Source organism: Acomys minous (assembly GCF_964271855.1).
Source record: "Acomys minous genome assembly, chromosome: 9".
In the NCBI taxonomy this organism is placed as follows: domain Eukaryota; kingdom Metazoa; phylum Chordata; class Mammalia; order Rodentia; family Muridae; genus Acomys; species Acomys minous.
The window spans coordinates 54,499,417-54,523,817 of NC_140490.1; the positions used below are offsets into that span (position 1 = coordinate 54,499,417).

Consider the following 24,401-nt stretch of genomic DNA (forward strand, 5'->3'; position numbering starts at 1 on the left):
GAAAATAATAAGGAATGGAAGTTTTGAGATGGACTTTTGCTTATGCTCTTTCTTCATAGCCCCAGGAGATGGGATGGCCATAGGTACCTGTCTCTGTGCCTAACTCAGTAGCTGTCCAGAGCCCTGGTGGGTTTTTCTGTAGGAGGCTTTGGCCCTTTCCAACCCTAACTTCATGACATGTGTGTCTAACTTTGAGAAGCTGAGACAAAGTTCTTCTTGCTCAATTGCTACTGAGGAAACCAGTCTGTCCTGACCCATGAAGTCATAGCTAATTACTCCACTCAAGCTCATTGCTGCAACATCTGACACTAGGAAACAGGAAAAGGGTCAGAGTCTGACTTCAGGCACCCCCTCTCTCAGTATCAGGTACAATCACACATCGCTGCTGAGAGTCGTTGTTAGAACCGGTACTCCTCGGAGCCTGGAAGCAGTGAGGTGAACTTTCCTCTTTTGATGCAATTTGTTGCAGAACGTTAAGTGTGTCAGCTGCTATGGCACTGACCTGAGCTTCACGCCTGAGAAACTTCTCTTTCCCAACAGCAACCGCAGTTACGTCAGCATTTCTCACTCAACATTCAGCGGAGCTTTGAGGATCTTGTTTCTGTTTTATGACTATAATAAGGACCTGGAAGGAGAAGGATGAAGAAAAACAGAGATAAAGGTGACTGAGACCGGGTTTGTTTTGTTTTCTTTTTTTTCTGAACTTGAGAAAGAGCTTTGTCAGGCGATCTGCACACAAATTGCAAGCCCGGTTGAAGCCGGGCTCCTGGCAGAGTGTTGGAACGGGCTTTCACCATTATTAGTATTCTTCATGGCTGTTTGTTGTCTGCTGGGACAATTATCTTGCTTTAATTTAGGTCACTAATGATATTATGAGATAGTTTGATGGTGGTGTAATTTCTTTTGATGTTGTTTTCGTTGCTATTGCTTATATCAACTCATTGTGATTCCATAAAAGACTGAATTCTATACCCACCAAGGGAGGGCAGGGAGGGGAGTGGGAGGGAAGAGCCAAGGAGCAGAGAAGTAGAGATGCAGTGATTGGCACAGCTTAGCTGCAGGATCTGGCAGCTCTGCTTCCACAGTGACGATTCTCTTGTGTCCAGCAGGAGAGCTGAAAGCTAGACATCGCACCGTACTGTTTGGCATCCTGTCAGGTCTGAAATTACTTCTGACAGGCTACCAAAAGAAATGGTCTCTCACCTCAGCCTCTTTTTACATTATTTGGAGTCTAGTTCATAAGATAGATCAACCTCTCCTGTGCTCCCACCCTGACCCTCCTAAGTGATGTTATACTGAGACTTCATCTTAGAAATGCAAAGCTTCTCCAAGCCCTGCAAGCTCTGCTCTTCTGTCTTCCCTCCCAAACATGGCCTCCTGGAATGGACAGTGGGGAGGCCTCTATTGGTTATTGCTCAATGTCAATATTTTCCTTGGCGTGAGGATTTATTTATTCTTTCAGGAATGTAAAGCATAGTGTTTACCTGAAATGCATGTGTGCTGGATTTTAACGTGTTTAAATGGAAACCGGCTCTGGCATGTGTCTCTTTTGTCTAATCCCCCCCACCACACACACACACACACACACACACACACACACACCTCCCACATCCTGAAGGCCTGGAGATGGCTCTGTGTTGGCTTAGAGAGAAGGCTCTTCCGCAACACCCTGGCTTTCCAGGATCCTGAGTCTTCCAAGGAAGCTGCAATCTAAAGGAAACGGGACTTGGGATTCTCTGTAGGCCTTCTGGTTTGAAGGGAACCCAGAATAAACAAAATACTGAAATATTTAGGGATACTATTGAAAGGTGTTAGCATAGAATAGCAGTACCTAGGAAATCAGTGATGCTTTGAAATGTTAGTACAAATAACAGCTCGGAAATAGTGATCAACGCATGGGTGGGTTTTGTAAAAGGTTGAGCTGTGGAGCTTTTGGTTGTGCAGCTTGTCAAAGAGTGATTTCCAAACACTGTGTTTCCACCTCTAGCCTCAGCATTTCAGGAAACTAAAAACAAACTTCTCCTAGGAGAATTTCAGCTGGGGCCCTTCTCCAACCCGTCTCTATTCCGGCTGTACAATGCCGCACAGCACTGCTTAAAACTCTTATCTAATACCTAGGCAGCCAAGTAGATTTCTCATTTACACAAAAACTACAAGCCAGGCGAGCCCCCTTGTTCGTGGGCTCCTAACTGGACCCCAGAACTCACATTTCTTTTGGCTTCCCAAGATTTATTTGCTGGCTGCCAGGCTGAGTATAGCTTCAAGTGTTTTCAGAAACAGGGAGTGGTTATTTCTTTCACTGTTCTGGGGGCATACCAGACAACTGATAAAAACCAGCTGTAATGTCAGAGGATTCAGGGTGAGTTCAACCTAGCTGATAAAGGTGATATGAGGAGAATTCTCAGGCCATTTTATTGTGGAGCCAACAATTTAATAACCAGAGGTGATCATTGTTTTTGTATGTTTGGTTTTTTGTTTTTTGTTTTGTTTTGTTTTTTTGGTTTTTTCGAGACAAGGTTTCTCTGGGTAGCCTTGGCTGTCCTGGACTAACTTTGTAGACCGAGCTGGCTTCGAACTCACGTGCCTCTGCCTCCCGAGTGCTGGGATTAAAGGCGTGCACCACCACCGCCCAGCTTGTTTTTTTTTTTTAAATAGTTTTTTCAGCATGCACTTTGACAACAAAATCTTGATTTTTTTTTATTAAAAAATAAAATAAAAATGTAAAAGTTAAAGAGCAAAATATCAGAAGGCATAAGGCCTGGGAATGATGATGTCTGAGATGAGAATAGGTAATCATCATTCACAGAGACTGTAACTACAGAAAAAGGAGGAGATAAATCCAAGGAAGTTGAGATTAACACTTTGTCACAAAATGTGCGTTCTACCAATGTGGCCAGGCTAGGTAATTCAGAATTCGCAAAGAGAAATCTGAAAAGAATCAGTAAATGCCATAAAACACTCTTGAAATCCCCCTGCCTATGCGTAGGTGAAACTTCAGGTAGACCAATGTGATACATGACGTATTGACTATACACGTTAGGGGTTAACAGGCTAGCCAACCATAGGCACTTCTGATTTAGGGCATTAGTCTAGTAAGATCACAATGGGTCATCTGTCTGTAATCAATGGAAAGTTTTAGCGTTCATTTTCACCCAGGAGTCCTGTCTCATTTACATAGATTTCCTATCCCCCAGTGGGTCCTAAAGTTTCCACCCTGCACTTGAACCACAGGCAGGAATTTATACTGCTTTTCTTGACATGCCATTTTTAGCTTTGTGGAGTTTTGTTAGTGTCTTAGGCACTATCAAAATCATGAATAAAAGAGAAATTTCAAATTTAGTTTCCCTGGAACTTGTGAAGAAGTGGAGGTAATGTACAGGAGTGACATATCACCTATATCCCACTATTTCCCTTTCAAGCTCTACCATTCCTCATGGTCCCTTTATAACTTTCCGCTTTCCTCAGTTCCTCCATGTCATAGGCTCACGGCCGAAAATTCGCAGTTTGTCTTTCTGGGTCTTGGCTTCCTTACTCGGTATACAAGTCCCTAGATGCATCCATTTGTCTGCAAATTTTATGATTTTATTTTTCTTTATAGCTGCGATGGAAAAATGGAGAGAGGGATCTAATTTGAGGACAAAGAAGCCAATAAAGAAGGAGAATAAGTGGAAAGAGACAAACATCACCAAGGTTTTTTTTGAGAAACATTCAAGTAACATGCTAAATATCTACTAAAAAACTATACATAGTACATATGTAATAACCGGTAGATGTCTAAGTAAACTTCAGGCTCACTCAACAAGAGGGAAGTTATACCTGGTACTAGAAACCTGGAGCTAGTGAGAGAATGAGTCTTAAAAGAGGATCCACATCCACCATTTTCCTAGGCCAGCATAATTCATGATTACATTACAAGTCATATCACTATGCCCACAGAAAAGTGTAGCTGTCACCTCTCCTCAAAGAAAACTCTCTCTATAGCAAAAGGAGACTATTACAGAAAACCACAACTGGACATAATGCGGAGATCAACAGATTACAGAAGAACCCAGCTCCAATGGATACATCTACATCATCTTTGGTTCCTGCATCCTTGGCTCAGGGAGCATCACAGAAGAAAGGATCCAAAGATACTAAAAGCCAGAATACCAGGGAGTTTACTTTGAGCTGCCTCTCATAGAAATGGCTGCATCAGCAAGATCTGAACAATGACATTATCAATAGACATGCTAACGAGGAAGAAGGACAATCTCAATAGATGCTGACTGAATTGTTGGGATGAGCTAATGGCAAGGCAGAGTTATAGTATATAAAAGCAGGTTTATTGGAAGCAGCTCTCAGCTGCCAGGCAAGGGCATGGGGGAGGGAGGGATGGAGGGAAGGAGAGAGAGGTGTGATGAAGAGACAAGATGGAGAAGAAAAGGAGAGACTAGGGGCTGGAGAGAAGGCTCAGTGGTTAAGAGTGCCGCCTGCTCTTCTAAAGGTCCTGAGTTCAATTCCCAGAAACCACATGGTGGCTCGTAACCATCTGTAATGTGATATGGCGCCCTCTTCTGGCTCGCAGAAGTATATGCAAGCAGAGCACTGTATACATAATAGTAAATAAATAAATCTTTTTAAAAAAGAAAAGTATATATATATATATATATATATATATATATATATATATAAGAAAAGGATAGACTAAACACACAAAGAAGGAAGAGAAAGTGAAATGAGAGAAAAAAGACAGAGGGGGAACCAAAATGCCTGGATTATATAGTGTAGGGGGAAGGGTAGGTCAGGAATGAGTTATGCCAGCCGTGCCCTGCAGCAGACAGTGACTGAGGGATGTCTGAAACCAAACATTCTAGCCTTTTATTGATCATAAATGGATAAGGGGCAAAACAATTATCTTTAACTACTTCCTGCTGACATTGTGGGACATCAATATTGGGAGTGGGAAGGCAAAAAGCTGGAATGTTGGCCAAGTCTGGGAAGAGCAGGCTCTTCTACTCACTGTCCAGGATCTATGAGACCAACTGCAGCCCTAGCTGGAGCAGTCTGTGAGGTTTAGGCTGGAGCATTTGAGTTCTGGATACAGCTCTTGGGGAAATCACCTGAACCTGGCAGGATGCTGGACCATATATACATACATTTGAGACTTTTAGGCCCATGGTTTTGATAGTTGGAGGGCAGTGGGTACCAGGACCGGGGTAAGGGGAATAGATCCTATCTTCAGCCAAATAGGCTAATGACTGGCAGTACTGACCTGGAGTACATTTGTTCCATGAGAAGTGTTTTTGAGAAGTCCCTTAAGCTTACAAAACTCTTTTTAGGTTTACAAAAAAACAAGGCAAATTTTAAATATGTCAGCATCACCTCCAACCTTTATAACTTGCACCTTCTTAGACCCTTAAATACTTTCTTAGGTCCTCAGACCTCACATAAATAATACACTTTTCTGAGAAGGCAACTGAAGCCTTAGTTGCTTCTACTAAAATAATCTTTAACCACATCAGAGACCTATGAAGAACAAATTACCACAGGCAGCATAACCCAAGTGGCCTATGTATTGATTAATACAGCAGAGGTATACCCATTACCCCAATGGCCTTCCCACCAGGCTCCTGTGGTCTTTGCATCTCTGTTGTGGGCACAGGTCCTAGGGCAGCATCAGTCTTCAGCTGCCAGGCCTGGCAAATCTGAGAGGCCTTTCTGTGGAGGAGGAACTTGGAGGAGGAGACAGACCTGCCTTATTTTGTCTTGCAAAATGGAGCAGTCAATTATCCAGGTGTCCTGTGTGTCTGCAGTCCAGGCAGGGCCTTCACAGCAGGCAAGGCATTGGGGGCAGTCTTTCCCGGTATCACAATCTGGGGGAAGTCCTCTGCCCTTGTGTCCTAATTTTCTCTGCCAGAAGCTGGGGTCTCTGTCATAGTAAGCTTTTTTATTAAGCATCTAAATGCCATATTTTCCAGATTCTCTGAGAGATGTGAGGACCATAATCTATTAAGTACAGCTGAACTAAACAAACATTGCAGGTTTTTAGTTACCCAATCTAGGCTTAACCTTGAAAGCATAAAACAAGGGAATAGGTAAAGCTTAATCTTGTAATTAACTGCATCAGTTTTTAGCACGACTTCAAATATATTTTGAACTAGTACTAAAGCAAAAATTTCAATCATAAATACACCTCATTGACATGACAGGCATCCATGCTGATCCTACCATATTGCATCATTACAGACCAAACAGCCAAAGCTTAAAAGACAGAAGTTATATTTGGCAGTCAGCAAGGTACCGGATACACCTGGCAATTTCTTAACTGTCATCTGACGGAGGAGGACGCAGCCCACTAATGCAGTGCTATGTCTGGACAATTGGTATCTGGGCAAGCCAGCATACAACATTCCTCTGTGGTCTCTACAATTAAAAAAAAAAAAAAAACTAAAGGAGGAAGTGATGTAATTATATCCAAATTAAACATTTGAAAATAATATTTTAAGAAAAAATGAAGTAAACAAAAAGAGGCCAATACTTTGTCATTTGAGAAGAAGGAGGGCAAGATAAGAGCATAAAATTAAAGAGTCTTCCTCATTGTCCTGAGAGCCTGTCATGGGAATATCATTAGTCTGCTTTACCTATTTGAGCATTCATTTCTTAGTTACTACAATGAGAGAATTTGACTGGAGCACATCTGAGGTGTCTTTCAACTGTGAAGACTTATGATTCTTTTCAAATCAATTGCAAAATGAGATTGGGCAGAACTATGACTTTATAACTCTTATCTGGGGTAAAAACTATTTCCTAAGCTTTCTTTTGTTTAGGAACTTTTTCTGTTTGTACATTGATATTCTCCAATAATAATAATAGTAATAATAATAATAATAATAATAATAATAATAATAATAATAATATAATAGCAACAACAACAACAACAACAGTTACTAACAGTCCTGCTGTAGGCCAGTCAATCAAGAACACAAACAAACAAACAAAATAATCACATAAGCAGACACAGAGGAAGGGCCCTAGACCAGCTAGGTTTTATGCAGTCTTTTTCAATAAGAACTACCACATTCCAGCTGTGTATGGTGTAAATGTCTCCTTAAGTGAAGCTGACAGGAATAGAATAGCAACCAGTTAGCAAGAGGTTCCTCCCTAGCATCTGATAAGCTAGCATCTGGACCTTTTGATAAAGGCACTCTATTTTTAGTGCCATTTACACCATCCATTAATTCCCTTTTAGCACAAACAGCTGACTCCTAAAATGCCCCAGGGCTGCAATGAATTGTTAGACAGGTGGCAGACAAGCATTACCTGAGAGGGAAGAATTTCTAGGTACACATTAGGATTTGCACGTTAACATCGCACACGAAAATACAGAAGAAAACTTTATTAGTCACCCCGGCTGTTAGAACACCCCCAAACAATGATTCCCATGAGTATACCACAATTGGATGACTATAACAATGATACTGGTGATGCTGAAAGGTTAATTACTGACTTAGATTTGCCTGCTGATGTCTTGAAAAGCACACATGTCTAACAAAGCACCGTTTCCCCTTTTGGGATCATATGTTCCTCTTTTAGAAAGGAAAACAATTTTCTTTTCCCACCGTTTACAAATGTCAGACCCTCAGGTTATGTTTTTATTTACAAGATCCTCACTCCACCTCCAATTTTCCTGCCAGTATCTCCCTGGTTTATGTTGTACAACAGTGTCCTTCGGAGCCTACATCTGTCAGCAATCACCCCTCTCCTCCTGCTTTTCCACATAACACACCTCCTGTGTCTTGGTGGTCTTCAGGAAATACAGGTCCTCTGGTAGAGCCAACTCTTTTCCTGAGAAATTTCTATTACTTTTTATCACATGCCCAACCCCTATGTTCCATAAGGCCAGAGGGAAATATTGTTTAAATCCATTCTCTCAGGAGCAACCTATTTTCTAAGGAACCTCCCACCCTACAGTTGCTTTTACCAATCACCACGGCCAGACATTTTCCCCATCTGCTCAGCCTCCTTTTTTTTTTCAGTTTTTTTTTATTAATTTATTCATATTACATCTCAGTTGTTAGCCCATCCCTTGTATCCTCCCATTCCTCCCTTCCTCCCACTTCCCCCCTACTCCCTTCCCCTATGTCTGTGTCTGAGGGGGACCTCTTCCCCCTGTATATGCTTATACAAACTCTGGTGTCCCATATTTGACCATGTCCCTTGGATGGAGATGCCTGGGGGCACTCAGAGGAAGGATAATAGGTCAACAAGGAGAGACTTGATACCCTATCACCCTCCTTTTGAAAGGACAAAAAAAGAAAAGAGTTCTTACTCCGGAAGGACTTCCAAAAGATAGGGTCTGGAGTGTAGTGTTTGAGTCAAGTCCTTCCTTAGATACCACACAGGATCTGAAGTCTTTGGCTAAAAATGGCTGGGTAGGTAAATCCATAGCATCCGTCACATTTAGATTCAGTTGTTAACTCAAAACACCTGGGAAAAGGAAACCTCAGTGGAGGAATTGCCTCCTTTGGGTTGGGCTGTGCTGATTGATGGAGGAGGTCCCGGCCCATTAAAGACAATCTTGGCAATTGGTCCTCAGTTCTATAAGGAAGGTTTCTGGGCAAGCCAGTACAGGGCATTCCTCTGTGGCCTCTGCTTCTGTTCTCCTTTAACCTTGGCCTTATGTTGCTGCACTAGCTTACTTGATGGTGAACTGTAACCTGTAAGAGGGCATTAGACCCCATGACAACAGGAAGGCAAACCAGGACAGCGACTTTCCTCCAGGGAACACAGAAAACTCTAAAAGAGAGCAGAAGTCAACGTTTGACTATTAGTAAATTCATAGCCTAGCCACATCAGTGTTAACTATTGAAGTGGGTAAGGAAACATTCAATATTCTTTTCAGCAGGAAAATGTGTTCATTCAAATAAGCTTTGGGCCATCAGCCCGAGAAAACGTGTAACACAACTGTCTTGCCATTTGATTGCAAACAAAGAAACAGTAAACAGTCAGGTATGGGGTAGGCATCTCTTCCAGGTTTTAACAAGCAAGTGTGAGAAGTAATAGAAATTTTAGTACCAGCTCCCTGCACCACATTGATCAGCCAACATCTCCCTGAAACTCTATTTGAGCAGATCTGAAACCATCTTCTGTAATCAGAGGGAACCTGTACTCACATGTGCATGCAGTAAATGTACATCTGGCCTTCAGTAAATCTGAAACAGAGTACTCCGAACTGCCACTTTACTTTCCTGGAAAACAGAAAAAGGTGAGTTATTCATAAAACAAAAACAAAAACTCTACAGTATCCAGTGAGACAACGAAGCTCATGATGCCTGGGAGTTTCCACTCTCCCCTACACCCAGCTCAGTTGTCCTGATGGCATGAGGAGAGGGTAGTCTGGGACAATGAGGAATTGTGTGGAGGGATAGGATTGGCCTTAGCACAGGACAAAATCCCATAACAAGTGGAATTGTCAATGAAAGCAACAGACATAGCAGAAAATGAAAAGTAGGGTCTTGCCTGGGCAAACAGTGGAAAAGAAGACGGGAGAGATATCTAACATGAGGACCCTGGGAATGAGAGAGTCACAAAAGAGCCGAGTAAGGTCTAACATGAGCTGGCTGAAGGGGTTCATGGATCCAGGAATTTCTGTGAAAGCCCAGCAAACATTAGAGGGACCATGGCGGTGAGGTGTGCTTGCATGGCAGTACAATCTTCTTGGCATTTAAATGGATCTCACTATCAGGTGAGAACAGAGGCCTAATTGCTATGAAGTGTTTGAGCTAAACAGTTGGCCAAATGATTGGCTAGTAACCATGCTATTTAGTCACAGGGGTGATGTGTAGGATTTCGGACAGAAAAAAATTAACGTAAGAATTGGAAAAAGTGAACAGAAACACAGTGGCTGTGTACTATAAAAGGAGAGAAAGCATACAATCACAATCCAGTTTAGTAAAAAACTAAGCCAAACAGGCAATAACCCCCAGGTAAAATAATCATAATCTAAAGTAGCTACAATAACTTACAGAGAATTTCAATGTTGTCATCCAAAGGTTACTATGTTTGCACACAGGAGGAAAGTGTGACTTACAAACAGGGAGAAGTCAAAACAAAGTGGTTGTGAATAAGTAAAGATGTCAGTTGCACTAGAGAACGTCTTCAAAATAGTAGTGCATTTCAAGGACCTCAAGTGAAATGTGATGTCCATGAATCAATAAATAGGGATCACAAATAAAATAATAAATAAATAAATAAATAAATAAATAAATAAATAAAAGACCCAGATAGAAATTTCGAAGTTGAGAAGGACAGTCCCTACGTGGGTGCAACAGGAGATACAGCAGCCATGAAGGCTGGGCCATGACTTGCTCTTCTTGGCTTACTCCACCTGCATTCTTATAGAACCCAAGACCACAAACCCAGGGATGGCACCACCCACAATGGACTGACCCCGCCCCCAGGAATCACTAATTAAGGAAATGCCCTATAGTCCTGCCTACAGCCTGATCTTATGGGGACATTTTCTCAATAGAGATCCCTCCACTCTTATGATTCTAGCTTGTGTCAAGTTGACACGCCCACTTTCTCCAAGAGGGAAGATCCAGGACACAGACACAGGGAAGAAATCAAACAATGTAAATAGTTCAGTCTCCAAATAGCTGGGATTCACTCAAGATCTTCTGTGCTTCTTCAATGGGGTTGGGCCACTTCTCCAGCTCTGCCTGCTGCAGCACACGGAGGAGGAATCTTCTAGACTCGAGGTAGCTCCACTCCACCACTATTGCTGTTCTTGGTGTCCATTTCGTATCATTGGAATCACTAAAACTCCCCGGGTCCCTTGCTGCAACTGGGCTACACTTTCACCAGTAGTTTCTCCTGGGCTCTCTTCAGGGACTCCAAAACTTTCACATAGTGCTAAGCCTCAGTTGCTTTCCATGACCTACTAATGCCTTCAAAACCAGTACTACATGGGTAACTGTTACATGACCAACTTCAGCTGTGAAAACAAGGTACAACCTTGGCTGCTTCTGACACACAGCTTCTGTGTGCCGACCTTGAGGAACCACTTCCCAGGTCTTCATCTCAGTGCTGCCGGTCTCTTCTTAAGCTCTTCAGCCCCAGCTGACCAGCATCCATTGTCCTAGCCAAGCAAAGAGTTTCCTTTAGTGGTTCTGATCTCTTGTTAACCACAACCAGTTAATTATTCAGCCTCAGACACCAGAGATTGTTCATGGAAAAAACCCATTAAAGTTTTTGCTTCCCTCTGAAATGTCTCAATCCAGGCCTCCAGGCTGTAGGCAGGACTACAGGGCATTTCCTTAATTAGTGATTCCTGGGGGTGGGGTCAGTCCATTGTGGGTGGTGCCATCCCTGGGCTTGTGGTCTAGGGTTCTATAAGAATGCAGGTGGAGTAAGCCAGGAAGAGCAAGTCATGGCCCAGCCTGGTACCAACTTGTTGTAGTTAGGATTACTAGTTCTGTGATGAAACACCATGACTACAATCAGCTGAGGGAAGAAAAGATTTACTTTATTCACAGTTCCATATAATAGTTCATCATCAAAGGTAGTGAGGGCAGAAATCTGTACATAGGAATTGATACAGCAGGTGTGGAGGAGTGCTGCTTACTGGATTGCTTCTGATAACATGATCAACTTGCTTATAGAACCCAGGGCTAGCAGCCCTGAGATGGTACCACCCACAATGGGCTGGCCTCTTCCCGGAAGAATTACTGATTAGGAAAATTCCCTATAGGCTTGCCAACGCCTTATTTATTTATTTAATTATTTAATTCACTTTACATCCTGGTCATATCCCCATCCCTTCTCACCTCCCACTCCTACCCTCTGTCCTTCTTCCCTATCCTCTTCCTCTATTCTTCAGAAAAGGGGAGCACCCCATCCCATCCCCCCCTTCCCAGCCACCTTGGCCCATCAGGTTGTATCAGGATTGAGTGTGTCCTCTTTCCCTGTGGGCTGGCAAGGCAGTCCTGTTAGGAGAAGCAATTGAAAAGCTCGCAAGAGAGTCTGTGCCAGAGACAGCCCCGGCTCCCCTTGCTAGGGGACCCACATGAAGCCTTAGTTGCCCATCCCATCAGCTACCTCTTTGTAGGGAACCTAAGTCCAGTCTGTGCAAGGTCCTTTGTTGGTGCTTCAGTCTCAGCAGGCCCCTCTGGGCTCTGGTTAATTGGTTCTGTAATTTGCCTTGTGAAGCTCCTGTTACCTCCAGGTCCTTTTCTTCTTCCCCATACTTTTTCCACATGGCACTCTACACATCTCCCAATGTTTAGGAGTGAGTCCAGCATCTGTTTCAAGGCACTGCCAGGTAGAGCATCTCAGAGGACAACTCTGCCTGATTCCTGTCTACAAGCATTGCAGAGTATCATTAATAGTTGGTTCTCTCCCATGGGGTTGGGTCTTGGGTTGGGCCAGGCATTGGTAGGACCTTCCTTCAATCTCTACTATATCTGCTCTATCCCAAAGCCCAATATTATGGAAATATTTTCTTAATTGTGGCATCCTTCTCTCCAATGACTAGAGCCTGTGTCAAGATGACATAAAGCTAGCCAGCACAGATAACAAAGAAAAAGGAAGAGACCATCAGAAATTTGTATGTCAAATGCAGGTCTATCAACAAATGTTCAGAACTGTACAGAAGGGGAAAAAAAGCAAACTCATTGTTAAGATGGTTACCATATTAGTTACTTTCCTTGTTGTAATGTCTGACAGGAGAAATGAAGAAAGTTATGTTTTGATTCATGTCATGGACCAGCTTAGTTGGGTATAGGTCCTTGGGAACCGGAGTGCTTGAAGAGAGGGTGGTCAGAGACAAGGCGAAGTGTCACGCAGATATAAACACTCCCCTGGGTTTGTCTGTTTGTCACTTCACCTTATCTCTGTCCACCAACACCTTGACAACTCCTGTTCTCAAGGACCTATACCTGACTGAGCCGGTCCATGGCAGTTTCAGAGCTATTTCAATCCACTACGCTGAGGTGCCACAGTGCTTTCATCTGTGGTGGCAGAAGCCTGACTCAGAAGCTATTCACACCAACCAGGTAGTAGAAACAACTCAGGACAGAAACAAAAGCAGACATCCCTTTCCTGCCCACATCTATTAGCATCGTCACATCCTTCAGGCTCAACAACCTCAAAAAAACAGCACCAATAGCTGAGCATCTCATGGGCTATCAAGCTTGAACCTACAGAAGAGACAGTGAATTAAAGCCCTGAGAGAAGTGACTGCTAGCAGAATTGTTTTAGGTGATATATAAAGAGTTTTACAGACTGGCAAAGAACCACTCCACTGAAATTTAGAGGAAAAGCTTATTTTGCAATTTATTTAGAAATCACAGACAGTGACTATGCTTCATTTGTTGCCTCATATACACATATTTGGTTATCAAAGCTGTAAGGATTAGGAAGAAAGAAGCCACATCAACAGCTAAGTTCTAATATTTTACCAAAACAAAGTCAGCATTAGCCTCAGCTAGCTTAGGAAATGTTAGTAGCATATTGTGATGAAGAGCAACTCCTGTATTAAGAATCATGCTGTTGTAAGGCATACTGTACTTACAAAATCTCCAGAGGCATGTGGTAATCCATAGACAAAAAGTGAGTTGTTGCTTTTGTTTATCATATGAAAAACAGGTAGAGAAATTTAATTATATCATTTGAGAGCTCTAATCAGGAAATATAGCGAGAACTCGTATAAAAAGATAAAATAAAGGAGAAACAAAATATTAAGCATACAGGAACAAATGGCAATCACCAAATGACAGACTCAGCCTTATCATAAACAATTACCATTCCTATTACCATGCAGTGTGATAACAGGTAGGGAAGACTAGGTTAAAAAATAAAAATAAGACAACAGCAAGATTCAACTGTCTAGTAGAGAAATAGGAGGTCCTGAGATTTAAATGGAGATTGAAAGCAAAGCTATAGATGTGAATCTAAACGTATCAGATAGCTAGAACAACTGTAATAATATCAGGAAATATTGTTTATAAAACAAAAAAAATATTACTAGATGCGAGGAGAACCACAACATACCAGGGAATCGTCACATTGACATAGAATGATCATAGAAACACCACAAAGCATACGAAGTACATAAAATAAAAAAGCAACACAAAGGTGTCATGAAAAACACACCCACTAGGATGTAGCCTTTCAATCTCAGAATTCCAGTAAACAGTAGAAACTAACAGAAGACAGGACAGTTGAATAGCTTTGTCAGCCATATTGACTTTGGGGTTAGAGAACGCTAGTCCAACAACAGTGGAGCACAGTTTCTTCTTTTAACTCACATAATCTTTTTAAGATAGCTCTAATTTTAGGCTTAAAACAATTCTCCATACATTTCAAAGGATTAAGTTGTTCAAAACACATTCCCCAGCCTCAGTGAAGCAAAACAAAACTAGGCACCTGACAAAATTTCAGGAAATCTGTAAATATTTAAAAATCACACAATATGCATCTTAAAAGCCCCACAGAATAAAGAAGACATAGGGGTCACTTGAATGTACCTGGAACTCAGTGAAAATAAAAAGTACACGATCTCAAATTTTACATCACGGGTTCCTACATGGAGGAACCTCAAAATCATGATGACTAACTAAAGGATCCAGATGAAAAGAGTCCAATTACATACAGCGTCTGGAAAGATCAGGCATCTGGAGTGTATGGAAGCAGAAGCTGTAACAAGAGGAGGTGAATTTTCAGGGTGATGGGGTTATTCTGAAGCAAGCCTTTGTTGACAGTTGTCCATCTCTAGGTGGCCTATGACTCACCACCCACTTGTGTTCGTAAAGAAGAGGCTGTCTTGCATGTGTGGATCACATCTCAACGGAGCTACTACATAAATGGACATATTTATAAAAAAACAAAAAAATGTGTACAGAAAACAGAAGTCATGCTTTAGAGTAAATTGATGGAATTTTGTTCCTAAAATATAATCTCACAAATCTTTGAATTAAAAACAGATTTTCAGATGAAATTATTCCATATTTTCTTGTTATTATTATTAATTCACATTACATCCTGATTGTAGTTCCCTTACTCTTATCTTCCTGTTCCCACCCTCTCTTCCTTTTCCATTCTATTTCCCTTGCAATGACCTCTAATAGATGGGGTTCTCCTTCCCCGCTGTCTGACCACAGCCTATCGGGATAGCCTGTATCCCCTTCCTCTGTGTTCTGACAGAAACTTTCCCCTAAGGGGCAGTGATCAAATCGTGGGCACTAGAGTCCTTGTCAGAGGCAGTCTCCCATTCCCCCATACCCTGCCTCCATGTGGTGAATAAGTTGTCCCTTGGCTACATCTGATCGGGGGGGGGGGTCTAGGTCCTCTGCTTGCCATGTCCTTGGTTGGTCTATCACTTTGTGCAGGCCCCCCTGGGTCCAGATCTTTCAGCCTTGATAGTCTGTTTGTGGAGCTCTTGACAATGCCATCCCCCATCTTTCCATCCCCCAACTCTCTCAGAGGACATCGATGTTAGGCTAATATTCACTTATAAGTAAGTATATAACATGCATGCCTTTTTGGCTCTGAGTTATCTCACTCAGAATAAGCATTTGTAGTTCCACCCATTTGCCTGCAAATTTCAAGATTTCCTTGTTTTTGATAGCTGAATAGTGTTCCATTGTGTAAATGTACCAGAGTTTTTATTCATTCTTTGGTTGAGGGGAATCTAGGTTGTTTCCGGGTTCTGGCTATTTCGAATAAGGCTTCTATGAACATAGTTGAACAAATGTCCCTGTTGTATGGTGGAGCATCTTTCAGGTATATGCCCAGGAGTGGTATAGGTGGGTCGTGGAGTAGCACTATTCCCAATTTTCTGAAAAAGTGACAGATGGATTTCCAAGGTGATTGTAGAAGTTTGCACTCCCACCAGTAGTGGAGGAGTGTTCCCCTTTCTCCACACCCTCACCAACATGTGCTGTCACTTCAAAGTCCTAGTTTTTCCTCAAGAAAACACGAGTTACGGCATTTTGCTATATGTTCGTTCTTAAGTGTCCCCCAGGGGCCCATAGATTAAAGGTTTGGTACCCAGGCTGGTGAGGTGCTGTGGACCTTTCTAGTACAGAGACTTATGGAAAGATCATTCTTGGTATGGCCTTTGGAAGAATGTGGTGTCATGTATTAGCTATTTATCTTCCTGCTGTGCCAAAACACCTGATAAAAACCAACTTAGAAGAGAAAGTGTAAAATCTGGCCTAAAGCTCAAGAGGATCAAGCTCATCAGAGGGCAGGGCATGGTGACGGGAGCCTGAGACAGTTGAACACTTCATGTTAGCAGCAAACAAGACGGAGATGAGCTGAAAGACTTCAAGACCTGCCCCATGGACTCACTTCCTCCAGAGAGGTTCCACACCCTGAAGGTTCCACAACATTCCAAATACCACCAGCTGCTGGGAAACAACTGGTCCACCCCATGAATGAATGGGGGTCTTTTAACAATGAAATCACAACACACTCACAATGCTTCACTTTTCTTTCCTAATACTAATCTGAGCCAGATGCCTTAACCCTTGCGTTCCAGGGTACACAACAATGACTCAGAGCAATAAACTTGCTTAGTTTTAAACTGCAATCTCTGCAGCTGTACTCCAACATGAAGTGTTGATTGCTCTTTACAAGTTAGCTTAGCTCTGCTATGTTGTTGTAGTAACAATACGCAGACTAACACATTTTAGGCATTCAGAATGGGTGACTATCTTTGTATGCTGCTATGCCGATAATTAGGCATTAAATAGCCTAAGACCCTTAGTTGAATGAGAGCTCAAAAATATTCCTCTTACTAGGCATGGGAACTGAAACATGAAGATACCCTTTTAATAGTTTTGCTTTAACTTAAAACACTTAAATGTAAGATAATTATGCAACATAATCCTAGAAACATTTCAATCCTGGTCAGTCCTTTGTGTTTAGGTACACTTATAAGGGTCTCTGAATAATCCAATCTTTTCTATTTCATCCACTGGTTTTAACTAAAATAATTAATATTGAAATTAAGGAGTTGGAATTTCTAAGCTTTTGTTTAAAAAGAAACCAGCAAACTGTTTTAAAAAAATTTATTCTCTGTATATTATCTTTATTGTGTTCATGGAGTTTTCTATTTTCATTATAAAGTTATTAGTATAGTAACGAAAGTACTGTGTGTGTTTCAACTTGACACAAGCAAGGGTCGCCCAGGAAGAGACATTTTATTGAAAAAATGTATCTACAAGACTGGCCTACAGGCAAGGCTATGGAGCATTTTCTTGACTTATGATTAATGAGGAAGACCCAGCCTATTGTGGACAGTTCCACAATGGTCCCAGGTCTTATAAAATACCAAACTGGGCAAGAAATGGAGAGCAACCCGCAAGCCTCTGCTCATTTTCTGCCTCCAGGTTCCTTCCTTGAGCTCTTGCCCCAACTCTCCTTCATGATCTAAGCTACAAAATGAAATAAATGCTTTCCTCTACAAGTTGCTGTCATCCTGTTGTTCTTCACAGCACTAGAAACCAAACTAATGCAAGTACTGAATTTTAAAAAGGTAAACGAAGTGTAAGATGGACAGAATTAAACTGGTAAGAAGCACATGAGGTTTCTTTACCATGGAATAGGTGAAATGGGTATTGTTTAATAGCACACATGTGAAGAGATGTTTTAGCCTACTCAGATTTCCTATTACTCTTTATTATTTTAGAATTCATTCCCAGGTCTTATCAGCCTACTGCTGTCACAGTGTCACTGAGCTACAGCTGAAAACCTGCAATGCCATATAAAAGCCACATTTACTCTGCACTTATCAGGTGTCTAGAGGGTAGCCAAGACTTCTCTATAGGTCTTGACTTCTTTATGCTGTTGACTGTCCCAAGTGACCTCAGCTGACATAAGAGGGCCAACTTAACCATGTGAAGAGTGAAAGGCAGTTTGTAAATCAACCTGTCATGAACTCTAATCTTGGAAGTCAAATTCACACCCACTAACTATAATGCTCAAGTCCTCCAGTCCCTTTTTTTTTTTCTTCAGCTATTTTAGTCATGTTCTCTCTCTTTCCTACAGACTCCTGTGGCCTCTCCCTTGGCATCATTGCGCATCCTTCAATCTCTATTCTGAAAACCCTTCATGAGTGAGGCATCACATCTCTGCAGTTATCCTCCTCTGGTCAGCTTTTCCTGCTGTGATGTCCTTGCCCAAATGCCCCAGCACTGGATCAGCTTCCCTCTTTTCCAAGGATACTGCTCGACTATGGGTACCTTCCATTTCCATGCTAAGCTCTGACCAGGAGACACAGTCCTGCTCCCATCACTCCTCCCTTGAGGAAGCTTCAACATGTGAAACCTTGACATGGTGTTCTCACTTACACCAGATTGTTTGGGACTGCTGGGGGAAAAAAATCACAGAGCCCCACTGGGACCCATGCAGCCAATACCCCGCAGAAGATGTAAGCGGTCTTGGAGGGTTCCCATATGTTTCTAACTGATGTCTCCATCTTTTAGGACCCTTTGGCCTCTATCTGAGAGCACATGCCTGAGGCTGCCCAGTGGAACAGAATTGTGACACTTCTGGACTCATCATTAAGAATAACTTCTGTGATTCTCAAGGTTAATTCTTTCTACCTGCTTCCTGCCTGAAGGGTATCCAGTCAGACTATAGGTCCAAAAGATGGTAGATTTACAAGTGGTCAGAAAACCACAGCCACCCAATCACCAGACTACACTAAATGGGAATCAATATGAATAGGCCACTAATGTGTCCAGGTAGACATCTTCAGAAACATTCCTAAGTAAAGATGAGATGAACAGGATGTGTGCTCTTCTATTTCACTAGATGGTTCTCTCAGTCTGATGGGTCCTGGAGTGTTCTGTCACTCCCTGTCCTTCTCACAGGGTCCTTTTAGCATCTTCACATCATTTCTTTTCTACCCACATTTCAAAGGATTCACTGGTCCTACACTTACATCAGTGAGAAGACAAACAGTTCTGTTTTCACAACAAATACATCCTTTTTCTTCTTCTTCTTCTCTGGAGTACACGTGCCAAGAAAACAGCACACCAGTATTGCATTGCTCAAAGGGACTCAGTGGCAGGAGTTTTTAACACATGAAGAAACCAACTCCTTTTAGTTGCTGTGGAGCCCTGACCTGTTTTTCAAGTTTAGAAAAGGCTCACTTGTAGAAACCATAGATAAGAGGACACTGTCAAAACCATTTATGAGCAACATTTCTTTCCTTTCATGTAGTTTTCAGGCTATTGGATAAAAAAACTTAAAAGAGCTTTTTCTTTACAGGCCTGTCTCAGTCACTGTTCATTTGCTGTGGTGAAACATCATGACCAAAGCAACTCTGATAAAAGAAAGCATTCAATTTAGGTCTTGCTTACTGTTTTGGAGGTTAGTGTATATTATCATGGTGGTGGTGAATATGCAGGCTTGGTGCTGGGGCAGTAGCTGAGAGCTACTTCTTCATCTGAAGGCTGAGGAAGAAAGACTCTGGGCTTGGGATAGGATTTTGAAATCTTAAAGCCCACCCCCAGTGATATAATTCCTTCAATAAAAACCACACTTCCTAATCCTTCTAAATAGTGCCACTCTCAGGGGACCGAGCATTCAAATGTTTGAGCCTATGGGGGTACATTCTTATTCAAACCACCACAGTGATCCTCTTTTAGATAATCATATACATTCAGAAAATTTACAGTGCTGCACTCATGATGTTGGCAGATTATTAGCTCACTTTTAAATACCAGAATCCGCAAGCAATTAAGAAAATAAGGTGAGTCCTCCAAACATTCAATATTGACTGTCCCGCACAATCAGACCTGGTGAACAGTATCTCAAAGGGTTCACAGCTGTGCTGGCTTTTTATTGGAAAATTCATGCACTAAATTGCCCTGCTCTACTCAAGAAAAAATTTCCCCAAAATATAAAATGTCAGCACAGACGCTAGAGAAATTACTCAGCCCTTAGGAGCACTTGCTGACTTTCCTTGAAGTCCAGATCCCTGCATCCACTTTCAGCGATTCGCAACTGCCTATCACTCCAGCTTCAGGAGATCTGACACCCTTTTCTGGCCACAGTGGGCCTCCTCACATGTCCATACACTCACAACGACATGAACACATGTGTATAATATGGCAAGTTGAATTCTACCATTCTATACAGCAACCGTATCATTAGGTGTCTTATATTAAAAACATTGTCCAAATAAAAGAGATGTTTATGCTTCAGAACGCCCTCCCCAGTGGAACCCCCAACCCCCATTTTTGCCATTTATCAAGGGCTTAGAAAACAAGCATGACTTACAGGACGGTATGTGACTAGCACAGAGTGGCTAGCGTAGAGGCAGGAGGGCAAGAAATTCCAACTTGTAAACCACAGTGAAGGTGAGTTAGTTTGTAACTTGATTGGTTCCAACTGAAGAATTCCAAGCAAGTTCATTTATAATACCTAGAGCCACCTATGACACTAGAGCACAGGGACATTTATTCTAGCAGGTGCTGGGCGTTTCTAATACTAAACTGAGAATTATTCTAAAAGGAAAGAAAGAAAAAGTGAGGTTCCAGGAATTGTGAGGGATGAGAGTTTCGAGGGATGGAGTTGTGTGTCCATTACTGTCAGAGTGATTAGGGACAGAGTAGGACAGAACGGGGTACGGAAGGGCACCTAGACCTCCTGCCATTTATCTGGCAGAGTGGAATCATGAAATGTTAAAGAGCCACATTCCCACCCTTTCTGAATTGCATGCCATCCTCAGGACAGGAATAATGATCATTTCGGATGCCTACATGAAAAGATGAGTGTGGCATTCATTTACCAATCAATGAGCCATTTTGCTTGATCCTCCGAGCAATTGAGAAGAACCAGACATCACGATTAAACAAAAAGCACCATTCTAAACACACCAAGCATGGATCATAATTTTAAATAATAATACCCAACATTTGTGTAGCACTTCAGAGTTCCCCGATCTCTTTTACAAAGCCCTTTTTCATTTATCAATCTCTAAATGATGAAGAAAAATCTAAGGAAGGGACAGGATTAATATCTGCATTGTGCTGGATAAATGAGGGTGGGTTTCTAGAATAATGGAAACCCTGAACTGATCTGCATCAGGGGCTGATGAATTGCTCATCTCAGCTTCATTATCCTGATCAGGAGCACTTATGAGAGAAATGAAAAATTGATGAGCACCGTCATAATCAAAGAGAATAAATGTTTCCCTCTTAAAGCGAATGCATAATCTTTCCACGAATAAAATAACAATATTCATTCATTATTAAATTCTGATAATGCTGACACCAAAGCTCACTTCAACCAGTGAAGGAGAATTACCACTATGGAAGAAATATGTTTAGACTTCAATATTATTATTATTGTTATTATTATTATTATTATGTGTGTGTGTTATGCAACAGTACTGTTACAGGACCCAGAAAATATGGGTTCTGTGAATCAAACTCCGGCCATCAGACACGTGCAGTGAGTGCTCACAGGACCTAGTGTCACAGTGTGTTTGTGGGTGTGGGATGTGTTTTCCCTTGCTGCTTGTTGCGGTCCAGTCTGCTTCCCCGCCTCCACCGCAATTGGCTCAATAATTTCATAATCCATTTATAACAGTATGATGATTCACTTGAAAACAAACAGGTTGATTACCTTCCAAAAACAAATTGAGCAGTTTTTGACAATAGAGTACTTTTTTTTCCTGTTTGAAGTTCTTTCAGGACAATTATCAAAAGTATGAGGTACCTCGTTTATAGTGGAAGTTAAATCTTCTTAATACAAAGACTTATCGCTGAGTTCTGAGGTCCATCAGAAGATCGTCCTCTTTGCCTTCACCCTGCCTTGGTTCATATCTGTACAACTGTGATGGAAGACGGTGCGTTTTACTGCAGGAAGTAGCTATCTGCTCTCTGGCTGATCCCATCCATATTTCTATTACATCCACAAATTTTAAAACAGAAAGTGATGATATTTTTCCATCTAGATGCTTTACAGTGTGTGTTTACCAGGTAATTGAGATGTACTCTTTTTATCATATAGCAACACTGAGTTTTGATGTAATATTCCACACAGACAAGAAAAGCTATGAATAAAAAAGTTTCCATATTTTCACTGCCAAAAGATAATAATCTTCCACAGTACAGTTTTTGGCATAGTTTGTTCTAGTCCTGTTTCCTCAACCTCGTGTTTGTGGACTGTGTTTATATTAGGCTGTCTCTGACCTGTGTGTTTCTCATTGTGCTTATAGCCTGTAGCTCAATCCTGCCACATGTCAACCACTTTGTAGACTCTATTAGAAGTATTTGTGGATAGTGGGCAGTCTCCCTTGAACTCATGTTAAATTAGAACACCATCTTTCTGAAGATGTGTTATTCCATCATTACAAATAATTATACAACTGAATATTCATTGACAGAGAAAATGCCTGTGGTATCATAAATAAAGTGTCTTTTGAAACACACAGTGAGCAAAGAAGGTACAGAAAGGCATACCCATGGAAGATTATGACTCAAAGACATATCCAGGAGGCATCAATTCTAAATTCTAATGAGTGCTTGTTTATAAGATATAGAATGCCTAAGGATATAGAATGCTCTTAAATATATAAAATGTGGTCCTAAGCCTAACCATATCACAGGCTGTATTTGGAAATACAGAAACATCTCTTTTCAACCTGGCTATCAGTTGTAATCTTGGAGAAGGAAGAGATTCATTTTAGAAGAAGTAATACACTTCTTTACAGCCAGCCTCTGTCATTTCTCATCTTAAATGTTTCTGGGGATAATGAACTACCTTAAACTTCAGATTGTTCAGTTGCCCCTTCTCTGTGCGGCAACACTCTCCTTTGTCCTTAGCCATGTTTCTCTTATCCCTGCTCCTCCCTTCATTGAGCTGCAAGAGGTATTGATTCAGAGGAAAATAGACCTAGCAGAAAGCACCATCCCTCAATTTTGATCTCAGAACCCACAAGTAATATTTTTAATGAGGTTTTTTTTTTTTTTTTGAGTTCTTAGAACAGTCTTGGGTTACAGGTTAGTTGCTTGAGTGCTTGCCCAACATGCGGGAACCTCTAAGAGGTATCCTCGGAACTTCCTAAAGCTAAGTGTGGTGGTACATGCTTGTAATCCAAGCACTTAGGACAGCATTTATTAACCTGGGAGTCATGACCCCTTTGGGGGGTCACATGTGAGATAACCTGCATATTAGACATTTACATTAAAATCGATAACAGTAGTATAGCTACAGTTATGAGATAGCTATAACATATTTTCAGTTGGAAGATACCACAACATGAAGAATTGTATTAGAGGTTCACAGCATTAGGAAGGTTGAGAACCACTGTTGGAGGCATCTCCACTGCGGAGACGGAGGCAGGAGAACCGAAGCTTTAAGTTGTCTTTGGCTGCACTGTAAGTTCTAGGGAAGCCTGTGCTAATGAGATCCTGTCTTCAAGAAGGATTTTGCCCTCAGAGGAGGGAATCCAAGGCCACCCATGTTTTGCCAGTAGTCTATCACTGAGCTATAAGCCCAGCTCCAAGGATGAAGTTCTTAAAAGAGAAAAACAACATGTTAAGGTTGCTTTTTATATCAAGAGCAAGGCTTAATGATCCAGAGACAGACTTTACTTTAAGCCATGATATTAGAGGAGGAAGGGTATGAATTAGCTTCTAAGCATGAAAGGGAGAATGAATTAACATGGAGAGAAATCCAGAGAGTGACTTGAAGGGAAAAGTCAAGGTCATGAACCACCATGATACTAAACCTTAATTTAAAATAGAGCTAGACCTTCATCTAAACTATGAAGAAGTGGGAGATGAGTTCTGAGAGATGGGAGAATGGCAACTCTCATCACTCAGTTCCTGCATTTACCCTGGGACATCAACCTTCTACCCTTCTCCAAAGCCCCACTCTCAGAATAAAGCAGGCTGGACCTAAGGTTGCTCTTAGAGGAAACCAGAAAGGTAGAAAAAAAAATGGTAACAAAATACACATGAAGTAAGATGATCAAGACATCAAATATTGCTGGATCTTGGGAGAATAGTCCCGAATATGTCTTCATGGGAGAAGCCATGAGCCCCACTTACCAGGACCATGTGTGCTGCTACCTCTTGCCCAACATAGAACAGAACAGAATGGGATGAGTATGGCTTGCGGAAACAGTGACGTCATTACCCAATGGGCCTTTCATGAAACACTACATCTCCCTAGATGGTTTACATACAACTACATTCCAACAACACCCAGGAAGAAACCAGGTAAAGGAAAGGGGAACATTGCTTTTAGAAATTTGAACCTTGATAAAGCTGTTTTTAGGAAGAAGGAGACCAGGAGGAGGGAAAGAGGGGACAAGAGAGATGATGGCAGGTGGAGGCGAACAAAGCACATCATATACATGTATAAAAAACGATTTTAATGAAACATTGCTTTAT

The 24,401-nt window shown here is 41.6% G+C and overlaps 1 long non-coding RNA gene across 2 annotated transcripts in view; it reads left to right on the plus strand.

Moving 5' to 3' along the window:
• Positions 1 to 301: 301 nt before the first annotated feature.
• LOC311606118 overlaps positions 302 to 24,401 on the plus strand; it is a 29,317-nt gene continuing 5,217 nt past the window's right edge. Inside the window, exons 1-5 of one of the 2 annotated variants that reach the window (XR_014782213.1) lie at positions 302 to 435; positions 541 to 661; positions 18,034 to 18,223; positions 18,471 to 18,575; positions 19,261 to 21,215. This is a non-coding gene — a long non-coding RNA (uncharacterized lncRNA). Of the gene's footprint in view, positions 436 to 540; positions 662 to 18,033; positions 18,224 to 18,470; positions 18,576 to 19,260; positions 21,216 to 24,401 lie in introns of those variants that run through there. The other variant, XR_014782212.1, reaches the window with a different exon arrangement.